The 13,297-nt window shown below is 42.7% G+C and overlaps 1 protein-coding gene across 1 annotated transcript in view; it reads right to left on the bottom strand.

The window, feature by feature from the left end:
* tg (thyroglobulin) overlaps positions 1-13,297 on the bottom strand; it is a 443,647-nt gene that overhangs the window by 77,886 nt on the left and 352,464 nt on the right. The gene's annotated exons all lie outside the window — the stretch shown is intronic.

The raw sequence follows: 13,297 nt of genomic DNA, 5'->3' as shown, positions 1-13,297 counted from the left end.
ATGCCTACTTAAAGGTCTTGTCCCACTACCACTTGTATTAACTCAGCATGGGTGGGCGTGGACTTACCGTGCAGGGAGCATGACAAGCAAACCCTGGCGCGTTTGCTTGAGGGCTCCCAGGGAAGGTGTCCCTCATTCAAAGACACCCAGTGCCCGATCGAGGGACTTGGCATCGGGAAAGAGGATTCCTGCTGAAAGCCATCTTCCTGCTCTTGCTGACGACATCCCTCTGGCCATCACTCACCTATGGCTATATCCCTTCTCATTCTGAAGCCCCGAGTGAGTTTGTAATACCGGCAGCAGCCATTACCTCCCCAGTGGCGCTGCTGAGCACAGAGGAGCATCCATCTTCTGATTGGCTGGCAGCTCTTGGACAGTGGGACTTGCACTTTGAGGGTCCTTAATTCTGGGAGAAATCCTGCCACTAGCCTGTTAAGTGCCTGAGTGGCACAAAATGCAGCAGGCCTTCCCGAAAAGAGGCGACGAGGGACCACGCCAGCTCTCCAGCCGGTGGCCAAGAGCCCCATCCCCCCACAAAATTCCGCTCCCTGTCAGCATACGTGGCAGCAGTCACTTTGTTTCAAAGTTACACTGTATGTGAAACTTATGTGATAGGATAAGATGCAATGTAAACATAAATCCTTTAAGTTTCTTCAGCGATAGCAGGATGATTATCAAGTGTCTGGTATGGTCTTGTTTTAGAAACCCTTGTGCTGGCTGAAGTTCTTTGAAAAAGCAACTTAGCTGAGTTGCCCTCTCCCTAACATTGACTGGCTCAAACAAGTACGATTACGAAACTGATACCTGTAAGGTGGCTGAATGTTTAACATTCCATATTACCACAAATTTAACATCTCTCTACATCATCATAAAGTCACCTAGGACACTTCCTCTCTCATAAACTAAGAAATATGATATAGAGATTTAGTCTTATTTGATATGCCTGTTTGAAAACCACATTATTGAAAAAGGACTATGATTAATGTGAAAAAGTCTGGGAATTACAAGACTAATTAGCCCACCGAGCTTACTCTTTCCAGAAAATACGTGTAATACGTCCATCATTGACTCTTCCCCTATCATTGTTTCATAACACATTAAACCAAGGCCAGTCTGTCCTTTCAATTGAATGTAATAGACCCTGTGGCCCTGTTCAAAGAAGAACAGGAGAGTTCTCCCTGATATCCTGGCCAATCCTGATCCTTTACCCATCATCACTAAAATAAATTATTCGAGTATTATCACAGCTGCACACAGTTGGCTGTCATATTTCTCATACTGTAACAGTGGTTATATTTCAAAAATACTTCATTGGTAAAACGCTTTAGGATGTCCTGATGCTGTGAAAAGTACCATATAAATTTGTCTGCCTGTCTTTCCTTCTTTCTGGTTTGGGTGTTTCTCCGTGTGCCTGTATCCGTTACCGTGGGTGCATGTGCGTGCATGTGTGTACACATGTGTAAGTGTGTGGGTGCATATATGTATGCATACATGGGTGTGTATACTGGGTTTAAACCTGTGTCCGCAAGTTCAGTGCTCACATTTTCTAACCTCTATCATTATTAAATTGAAGATTATTTTCTTTAGTTCTGATCAATTGCTCTTGTTGGCCAAGGGATAAGTGCTATTTTTAGCACTGACTTTAGCGACTGAGGCTCCTGGCCTTCATCAGACAATCTGGAGCATAAATGGCTCCCATCAACTGACAACTCTTTAATCCAACCCAATAGGTGTTATCCGTCCATGGTGATATTTCCTGTAATACTTGTGAACAATACCGCAGAACTCATTTTAAAAAAGATCTAAAAAAATTAACGACACAACTGACATAAACCAGGACTCACACCCAGGAAGTGATGCAATGGAATTAATCCTCAAGTGATATCAATCTTTCCCACAATGGTAATACACTTTGACCTCTACAGAGTAAAGCAGATTGTACTTGTGACAAGTAAACCACAGCAGATAGATATTCTAAATATAGCGCACAAGACTTGTCGTGAGTATGGTGGCTTTGCTGCTGGTAACTTTTTGAAGGCAATGTTTTCCCAGTTTTCAGTACTTTCAATTTTCTCCCATCTCCAAAAGACACTGACACAATGCTACGTTTGTAAAAGCATTGGGTCTCTGGTACTTACGCAAAGTGGCTATTCCTCACAAACTTCATGCTATGAGCACCTGTAAGCTATTTTATATCGAGGCTGATGATTTAAGTAGGTGAGGTTTTTGCAAAAAAGAACTTGTAATTGGGAGCCTAAAAGTGGGCACTGCAGTGGAGCCTGACATGGTCCACGCGTACAAAAGCAATTGGATTGAAACGACTACTTACCTGTTTTTAATTCACAAGGTTGTTGAGAACTATAAAACACTCCTAATTGCCTTACAACAAGCCCATATAAACTGTCTGAATTGTTACTAAATTAAGTCATAACGTTAGGGATGCAAATTCGAGTACAACACTTCTGTGCATTTGACCTTTTGTTTAGCAACTATGCTCCCGCAACTTGGCTAAGTTGGTAGCACCATTGGTTGTGGGTCAAAAGATTGTAGGTTTAAACTCTATTCTAGGAGGTGGAGCTGATTTAAGCTAATGCTCAGGTGCAATACTGAGCACTGCTGTCTGTGGCATAAGAACTTGAAACACAACATATCAGCCTAGGCCAGTGGTTGTTAAAAACCACAAGACACTATTTAAAAAAGAGCAAAGAGTTATTCTGATCACCTTGTCAAAGTTCCTCCTTCTACCAACACCACTAAAAACAGGCTTAACCTAAGAAGATAAGAAATAGGAGCAGGAGTAGTCCAAACAGCCATTCAAGCCTGCTCTGCTATTCAATAGAATGATGGCTGCTCTTTCGTCTCAAATCCATTTTCCTACCTGATCCACAATCCCTCAAATCCCTGAGGGACCACAAATCTACCTCAACCTTGAAGATACACAACAATGGTGCATACACAACCCTCCGGGGTAGACAATTCCAAAAGATCCACAACCCACTGAGTGAAGAAATGTTTCCTCATCTCATTCCTAAGTGCTCCACCCCTTATCCTGATACTATGTCCCATGTTCTAGATTCCCCAGCCACTGGAACCCTTAGTGTGAGCGACTTATGGGTATGCATCAAGGCTGTTTATGGGGTTACACTGTGTATAAATTGGTTGCTGCATTTTTTAATGGAGAAATGTGCCCTATGATCATAAAAACAATCATAGAATCTTACAGTGCAGAAGGAGGCCTTTCTGCCCATCATCCGATTTTGGTTCTTTGAAAGATTTATTCAATTAGCCTGATCCCCTTCTCTTTCCCATAAGCCTGCAATTTTTTTTTTCATTTTTAAATATATAGCCAATTTTCTTTTCAAAGTTGTGATTGAATTTGCTTCAACCATCCTTTCAGGCAGTGCATTCCAAAGCATAACAACTTGTTGCATTAGGAAAAATCTCATCTGTCCTCTAGTTCTTTTTACAAATTATCTTAAAATAGTAGTTTTGCTGTTTTTACTGTTTTTGACCTGTGGTCCCTTGTTCTATTGTCATATTTTTAACTTGAACTGGTATTCTCAACTTAAAATAGAAAATGGCATAGCAGAATTATGTACCTCCGGAAGTTCAGTTCTTAGTCGACTCCTATCAAAGCTGACAACCCCAAAATTTCTCCAGCTTTTCTTCATAGCGCTTCCTCAATCCATGGGATCAGTACTGCTCTCTGAATTGCTGCTAAGCCATGAGTGTGTGCTGAGCCTTGGTGAGTTCAACAGAAACAGGACACAAGCTGTGGTCTGACTAGAACCCGCTACAGTTTACGATGACTTCCTCTGTCCTGCACTCTATTCTGTTACCTTAACAGTTCAGAATTTTACAGACTTCGCTGTTGTTGCTCCACAATGGTTGGACATTTTGAACTACAAATGCTGCTAGACCTTTTTTAAGGTTATCCAACACTACTTTACTATTGTTCCTGCAGCTGGGTTAATACTATTAGTGTGCAACGGGGCCCTTAAGTGGTCATTAATTGGCCACTTAAGGGCCTTAACTGGTGGCGGGGCAGAAAGGTCAACAATGGGCCTTTCCATCCAGAACTTAAATCTGGCAAGGACGGAAAGGCGCGGGGTTCTGGCAGGCCACCATCCTGCCTATGTAAATGCCATTCCCACCTCCAAGGTTCCTACCACCAAGAGCACAAGATCCCGGCTTCCATGACTGAATTAAATCTCAATCACTGCCACTCCTGCTTCCCCACAACAGTTGCTGCTTTCCCGGCCTAACTGCTAGACTTGTTACATACAATGAAAATATCAATCCTCATTTACAGTACGCCAAAACATACTGAAAGCCACCAAAATAATTGGCAGATTTCTATTTCACCTGATCTACACTGAAGGAAGTTGCCAAGTTCATTTTCTTAACTTATAGAAGCTAATTTACTAAAACATTTAAATATTTATTCTTGGATTGTGGCATTGCTGGCATGGCTGCCAATATTATCATTGAGAAGCTGATTGAGGCCACCTTCTTGAAGTCCATGCACTAATTAAAGTCAATAAACTCTATGGCCCGGATTTGGACCCATAAAAATGGCAGGCCTCAACAAGATTCTGCCCAGAGTGTGGGCGCCGCTGACAAAGCCGGTATTTATTGCCCATCCCTAACTGCCCCAGAGACACTGAGAATGTGTTGGTGAGCAGCCTTTTCAAACTACTGCAATCCTTGTGGTAAGCTACCTCCACAGATCTGGAAGTCCTGCCTCCATTTGACTGGTAGGGAAGAGGGAGTGGGGTGTGACTCTCACATGAGGGAAAACTGAACTTAGCAGGGCCATTTAAACTCAGTGCTGAGCTCAAACAAACCCCTTTCTCACTGTAGCAAGGATCTTAACCTGCAACATGAGAGTTGCGAATTTATACAGTAGTCGTAAATGCTCTTGAAGGATGCTTAACATCTGCAGGTCTATCATGTTGTGAAGTTATTTAAATTCCCGGCTGTTTAAAAAACTAAAGAAACAGGCTGCTTGTGTCAGTGAGTGGTAAAAAGATTTAAGCTGTGAAGTTATTTAAACCACTAGCACTTTAAAAAAATTTTAAAGATAGACTACCTGTGTAAGTGAGAGTTGAAAAAATCTGGTCTAGCAGTTATAATAGCTGCTTGTTGACACTACCCCAAGGGCTGTCATTATGTCATTATCAATGCTTGGCTGCTTTCCACAACTTATCATCATCTCAGTAGAGAATCCTAAATTCACAGTTTGATTGACAGTTCAAAGAGGTAATTAAAGGATTAGCTGTCTTTGATGTGGAGTCATGACTAGAAGTCTGTTTTTATAAGGGATTGAGTACTTGAGGTAATTTAAATGGTTTGGATGGGTTTTCATGAATGGGAGTGTTTTTTACCAGTGAAGGTTATAATAGCTAATTAGAACTTTAATTTATTTCATCTCATCATGGCTCCTGAGTTCTGCCCATGGTAGATACTGGGTGAACTCACAGGGCGGGTGAAAGGAGTAAAGCTGGTGGGTTGGTTTGCATGAGTTGTCATGAGTTTGCATCAGGCCAAAAGAGGCTGTGGAGGATGAATTAAGTTGGCCTGGAGGGTATGAGGGACCACTGGGGGTGATGAGGAACATGTGTTGATATGGAGGTACTGTCGGGCCATTGGGGGTTGATGAAGCCATGGGTTGACATGGACATAATGATGAACTATTGGTGGTGTAGACGGTATGGTTGGCATGAATTGGCATGGATGGGGCATGAAGAGTGGGTGTGGAGAATGGTGGGGGTGTGGGAGGTGGTGAGTGGTGAGGGCTGGAGGCCTAATGTTTAACACAACAACTGGGACGAAGTCTCAGAGGACCGAGGTGAGCCTTTTAAACAGTCCACCTCAGCACTTGGCCACCCGTGTGGCTGCCTCCAATAGGCATCTGGAGGTGATGGCCCCTACTCCATTCCACACCCCTCACCGGAGTGAAGTTGCTGCCATTCGAGTAAATTTCTTCCGAGGCAGGCAAGAATAGCTGGGAAATTTTCCAACTCCTGTTACCTGACTCCGGAGCAAAACTCCTGGCCTACTTGTTTGGTGTTTAGGCTTCAACCGTATTTTGGAAACGTGTTTTGAAATATATCCCATCATATCTTTAGTGTAGAAACCAAATAAACTATTTGGTTAGATCCTAACTTTGTGCGATAACATAAAACAGGTGACAGCACGTCAGCAGCCTGTTTTAAATCTCTCCCATTTTTTATTTCCATTGATGCCAAATGAAATAACATTGGGCAATTGTACAATGATCATTTGTAACATTGCTGGAAAAATGGATCTGGAAAATATCTTGGCTAACAGATCCAGTTTTCTTTTCTTCACAAACACTTGGTGATGGTAAAAGATCCTGAGCCTAAATTTCTGCAGTTGTTTTGATCTCCCGCCGGAACTTGTATGGGTGATTCACAGAACGTCTGAAGAAACCTCTGGAATGCACTGCCTGAGAGTATTGTGAAGGCAGATTCAACTGAAGCATTCAAAGGGAATTAAATTCCTTAATGCTCAAATAGAGTGTGATTCTGTTGGCGTGCAGCGATGCCAATTGGGCTTCTCCATGCAACTCGCCAATAGGGATGTAACCAGTTTCGACCCATGTCGAGGTCTGCAGATAAGTCCAGCCAGGATGGGAGTGCAATCAGAAATGGAATTTGTGGGGGGGTTGAGTTGGTAGTTAATGAAGAGTGCTGGCGGCCTACTGTCACTTTGTGGAGCCAGGAGCAGCCCTTCTGCTCTTTCCAAATCCACAAATGAACAAAGTTTTGGGTGTTTTTTAAGTGTGCTCCAGTGGTCTCTTTAAGGACAATTGGTTAGGCTGCTCATTCCTGGAAATACCAGTCAAAGTTCTCATCTCAAGCTCCAGCCAGTGCAAACAAATTTACCAATCCGGGTTGGAAATAAATGCAAAAGCCTCACTTCAATATCGGAATGAGACCTATCCTTGAGGCCACTTAAAAAAAGATCCTTCATAATTTAGCACTGGCCTGAGTGCCTTTGCCGATTGGATGAGGGCCTGTGCCCTGCTTGATTGGTTATCATTCTCACTATGTGATCCTTTATTTCATATCTCGTGTTTGGGGTCTTGCTATGCACAAAAGGGCTGATGAATTTGCTTACGTAATATCAAGCAATGTAAGTAATTCTTTGTAATTCTTTGATTATTTCTAAGATGTGAAAGACTGCTGCTTAATGTAAATCTTTTTTCTATCTGAGGGTAAATTTAAAGCATAGGCATATTTGGATTATCTGGACATGGGGAGAGTTATGTCAGAACATGTTTTCTGATGATTGTTCCATATTGCTGCTGATATTCTTCCAGCATTTATAGTAACCACATTGTTTTTACATTATTTAAAGACATGACATTAAGAGGTTAGTTTAAAAAACACCAATTAACACAATTGTCATGGACTGAACCCTGCCTGAATAAGCTAGACTCCTTACCACTGATGCCACATAGGGAAAATGAAGTCTGGAGGGAGAGGAATTTTCTTTACAATGCCCCCTCTCTCATTGTCTTGAAAAAAACCCTGCCAATATATAGGTTTCCTACCTGGTAGAAAACCTATATATTTGCAGCAGCTTCATAGAGTGTATCATTTCATGTTTCAAATTCCTCTTAGCAACTCCATTATTATTAGTTGCGGCACTAGTAATCCAGAGCCCTAAGCTAATCATTCAGAGAATGTGAATTCAACTTTCCACCACATCAGTTTGAGATCTTGAAAATGGTACCACTCCCCCCCAGGCACCATGGAACCCCATCTATTCCACTGGCTTTAGGTGGCAAATTTCATTTCAGGGTCTAGGACTCAACATCTGACACATTTCTGGGCTCCTATCCACACAGGGCCAACGTAGGGATGTGAAGCAATTTTCAAAGTGGCCGGGAGGCAAGCTTGGTGTCCAATTAGGGCCGTCAGGCATGAGCGGAAGGTGGGAGCTAGGCACAGGAGGATAATTTAAAAGGCAAATGGCAGCCATTATTGGTTTGCTGTTGTCTAGACAAATGGATGAGCTGGGAAAGCAGGGGGTCAGCGGTGGTTTGAGCCACCGTCCCTGGGCGGCCTCGCATTTTTCTGATACCTCCCTTGAGGCTCATCTAGGCTGCGGTGAATAGGAGAACTATACTCTTCCCACCATTTGGAAGAAGAGCTTCACCGAGCCAGATTAAGAGGTGACCAAGGATGCCAGTAGCCCCATGTTCCTCTCAAGAGTTCTCCTCACAAAATCAGGCCGCTCAGCTCCAGTGATGGCAACTCTGTGCCATTGCCTAAACAACTGGCTCACAATCACCTTTTATGCAACTTTTTCACATTGTGGTCATAAGCACTAATGGCTCCCCGCTGTGTTCCTGACAACTATGGTCAAAACTATGGTCATATTTCCCGTGCTTGTTAATTGCTAACTGTTGCTCCCCATACTACTAATGAGTTTTACATTGAGCGCAACAATCAATTCATTGCAGTCGTTTAGGTTGCTGGCTCCCCCTCATGTTCTCCCTTTTAAAACCCAAACATGTCACTGAGGAACTTGTGATTCCTTCGGAGCGGGTGAGTTTCTGGGCCCACATGCACTTCAACCCACTCCCACAGGTGACTGAAAATTCATCCCTAGGTATCTCTAGGGGCATAAGTGGCCAGGTACAGTTGGCAGTAGCTCTGTATCAAAAATCAAATATTAGGCAGAATATGGCCTCAAAAAAACCCTAAACAGTTGATAAAGTTGGTGGCAAAGCGAACAGGACCTTTAACTTTAAAAATAACAGTGTAGAGTACAAAAGCAAGGAAGATATGCTGAACCTTTATAAATCACTGGTTTGAGCTCAACTAGTGTATTGTGGCCAATTTTGTGTGCTACACTTTAGGAGGGATATCTGGGCCTTAAAGAGGGTGCAGAGATTTACTTGAATTGCACCAAGTATGAGGACTTTTGCTGATCTGGCCAGACTAGATATCCAGAGATTGTTCTTTTTACAGCAGAGAAGGTTCCAGCGAGACTTAGCGGTGTGTTCAAAATAATGTAAGGTTTTGATAGATTAGTTAGGGACAAACTATTTCCACTGGCAGAAGTGTCAAAAAGCAAAGGATACATAGTTACAGTAATTGACAAAAAAATCCACAGGGATGCTGAGGATTTTTCACTCAGTGAAGCATTAAAATCTGAAATGCTTTGGCTGAAAAGGTGGCGGAAACAGGTCCAATAGTTATTTCCAAGAAAGAATTGGAAACATACTTGAAATGAAGAAAAAACCAACTTAAGTGGAGAAAGCAGAGGTGTGGGAGCAGTCGGTAGATCTTTCAGAGACCCAGCAAAGGCGTGATGGGCTGAATGGCCTCCTTCTGTACTATACAATTCTATGATTCCATAAACAGTGATATGACCCTAGCACAGCCAGAAATAAGTAAAACTCATAGATGCAATATTAGCATTAAGTACTATCAGTTCTGAAGGTTTCATCAGATGTTGTAAATAAGTGTAAATAAACCTGTCACTTTATAAGAATGTGGGATCTCTGTGTGTATTTGCAGCTGAGAGCATCTGAGCCATGAGACTGACTCCACACAGTTTCCAGGCTAGGAGCCCTGGCCAACATGATTGTCTTGTGCTTTCCAATGTGGTTGTGGCTCAATATAAAATGTTTGGGAAACATTCCAATGTGTATCGTCCAGGAAAGCTAAAGTCATAAAGAGAGTGAGGATGAACATTTTAAGGGAGGTGACATTTTCAGACAAGACTCAGCTCCTGGAATAATAGAGCAAGAAATGATTATTCATGTGGATCAGTTTTACTGTTTTTGGCTTCACAGCAAGAGTATCCAACCTTCCAGTCTTTATGAGTCACTTGAGCCTGTCCGTACCATTGATCCTCAGGAACCACATAAAGTTTAAACAGATGCTCCCAATAATTTACAATTAGTTGCTAACAAGAAGAGCTTGCATTTATATAGCACCTTTCAAAACCTCAGGATATCCCAAAGCAATTTATAGCCAATCAAATATTTTCTGGAATCTAAGAGGGTAGGTGGAATCTTGGTTTAATAAAAGACAGCATCTTTCACAGTGCAGCCCTCCCACAGTACTGCATTGGAGGTTAACCTAGATTATTTGTTCAAATCTCGGGAGTGCCTCAAAGGCAAGAGAGCTACCAACTGAACCATGGCTGGCACCAGAAAAGTGTGACATTAAAAAAAAACTGGTGTGGATGGCGTTTTGAAATCCAACAAGTTTACCTTGCAGGTTTCCTCTGGCTGCTTGAGTTTCATGTGAGATTAGTTAATTTAGCTCAGGATCTTCATGCTATAATGCCTGAAGATGTGTTTGTCTAAAAATCCTGCTCCAGCAAGATGATATTGGTGAGTAGTCTGACTTTAGGCCTATGGGCGGTCAAATCTAGCAACCATTGTTGTGTTGAAGCTCAGATATAAATAAATAAATAATCAAGATAAATGCATCTATGGCATGATCTTCATCCTTGAGGCGGATAGCAGCAATTGGGAAAATTCTTGGCTCAGCCACCCACCTCAGTAGAAAGTGCTCGCAAGGATAGGATTTTCACTGTGGGGTGGCAGGCATGGGCTGCAGTTGGGCCAGCTGACCTGGGAAGTTTGGAGGCAGCCACGGGGGCTGCCAGGTACGGAGGCGGGCTGTTTAAAAACCCTGTGAAGTGGGACTTGGTCCCAGTTATAAAGAGAAAGGTAAGGCCCTCTAGCCCTTACCCCCAAAACCATGCCACCTCACACCCCACGCACCACCTGTGATCCCTCACGCACCCATGCCAAACTATGGCCCTCAAACAACTCCTATGGCCTTTCATGCCCCTCATGGCAAACAATGGCATTTCCATGCCCATTCTATACACTGTTTAGAACGGATGAACCCTATAGTGATAGTAGTATATATGAAAAAGGCTTTAGAAAAAGTAATTCTTTGATAATTTTCCATTTTCTTAAAAGTGGAATACAACCTCTTCTAATCATTGCTTAATGTAAATCGTTCTGCTATCTGAGAGTAAATTTAAAGTATAGACATATCTAGATTATCTGGCCATGGGGAGAGTTATGTCAGAACATGTTTCCTGGTGATTGTACCATATTGCTATTGACATTCTTCCAGCATTTATAGTAACCACATTGTTTTTACATTATTTAAAGACATGACATTAAGAGGTTAGTTTAAAAAACACCAATTAACACAATTGTCATGGACTGAACCCTGCTTGAATAAGCTAGGCTCCTTACCACTGATGCCACATCGGGAAAATGAAGTCTGGAGGGAGGGGAATTTTCTTTACAATGCCCCCTCTCTCATTGTCTTGAAAAACAACCCTGCCAATATATAGGTTTCCTACCTGGTAGAAAACCTATATATTTGCAGCAGCTTCATAGAGTGTATCATTTCATGTTTTAAATTCCTCTTAGCAACTCCATTATTATTAGTTGCGGCACTAGTAATCCAGAGCCCTAAGATAATCATTCAAAGAATGTGAATTCAACTTTCCACCACATCAGTTTGAAATCATGAAAATGGTACTACTCCCTCCCAGGCACCATGGAACCCCATCTATTCTGGCTGTAGGCCACGAATTTCATTTCAGGGTCTAGAACTCAACATCCGACACATTTCTGGGCTCCTATCCACATAGGGCCAACTTGGTGACATGATGCAATTTTCAAAGTGGCAGCCACTACTTGGCCCGGAGGCAAGCTTGGCGCCCAATTAGGGCCGTCAGGCATGAGCGGAAGGTGGGAGCCTGGCACAGGAGGATAATTTAAAAAGCAAATGGCAGCCATGAATGGGTTTGCTGTTGCCTAGACAAATAGATGAGCTGGGAAAGCAGGGGGTCAGCGGTGGTTTGAGCCGCCATCCCTGGGTGGCCCCACATTTTACTGATATCTCTCTTGAGGCTCATCTAGGCTGCGGTGACTAGGAGAACTATACTCTTCCCACCATCTGGAAGAAGAGCTTCACTGAGCCAGACCAAGGGGTGACCAAGGCTGCTAGTAGCCTCATGTTCCTCTCATGAGCTCTCCTCACAAAATCAGGCCTCTCAGCTCCAGCGAAGGCAGCTCTATGCCATTGCCTAAACAACTGTGTTTCACACTCACCTTTTATGCAGCTTTTTCACATTGCGGTCATAAGCACTAATGGCTCCTCGCTGTGTTCCTGACAACTATGGTCAAAAGTGTCCCAGACCCTTTGTGTTTCTCGTACTTGTCAATTGCTAACTGTTGCTCCCCAAGCTACTAATGAGTTTTACATTGAGCTCAACAATCAATTCATTGCAGTCGTTTAGGTTGCTGCCCCCCCCCTAGTTCACTGAGGAACTTGTGACCTCTTCAGAGTGGGTAAGTTTCTGGGCACACCTGCAATTTAACTTGCCCCCACAAGTGCCTAAAAAGTCATCCCTAGGTATTTCAAGGGGCATAAGTGGCCAGGTACTGTTAGCAGTAGCTCTGTATCAAAAATCAAATATTAGGCAGAATATGACCTCATCATCTTGTATAAAAAACATTGTAAATTTGACAGCATAGATCAGAGCTAGAACTGTCAATCAAATAATGTTTTCCCTGGAGCTCAGATGTTTCAATAAGCTAATGGATTTCTGGACTGTCAGCCAAGCCTCATTATGTATTCTTGGCTGAGAGGCCAGGCATCCATGACAGTAGTAAAACATCTGAGCCCCAGAAAAAACATTGCTTGATTGACAGCTCTGGTTCTCAGATCTCTTCTGTCAATTTCACAATGTTTACTAACACGAGATAAAGAGATTTCAAGTACTTGGAGTTTCTGCCATTAATACTGTAAAGGGTCTGGATGATTGACATTTTTATTGGGCTATAGTAAAAATTAGTTTTTTTTTAAAGAAAGTAGGAAGTTATCAATTATGAATTTTAAAAAAAGGTACACTTTTTGTCACTATATGGTTCAATGATTCTATAAACTGAATGGTGGGTGAATGGGCATGGTAGTGTCATAGCTTGGCATGAGGGGCCATAGGGTTGTTTTGGGGAGCACAGCTTGGCATAGTGGGAATGCGATGCCATAGGGGATGCTTGGGGTGCATAGCTTGGCAGGGGAGTCATGAGGAGCCACAGGGGATGTTTGAGGTGCATAGCTTCACATGGCTGGGCACGAGGGGCTAAAGTGGATGTTTGGGGGATATTGGGGGCATGAAGGGGACTTTTTGAATTTATCTTTCGAAAACCCTCTCTACAGACTATGTTCCTGACACCTCTGAGACGCTATGAACCACGACTCTTTGGAAA

Source organism: Cetorhinus maximus, chromosome 4, assembly GCF_964194155.1.
Source record: "Cetorhinus maximus chromosome 4, sCetMax3.hap1.1, whole genome shotgun sequence".
In the NCBI taxonomy this organism is placed as follows: Eukaryota; Metazoa; Chordata; class Chondrichthyes; order Lamniformes; family Cetorhinidae; genus Cetorhinus; species Cetorhinus maximus.
The sequence above is the reverse complement of the archived record's forward strand: the minus strand, read 5'-3'. Positions and strand labels throughout refer to the sequence as shown.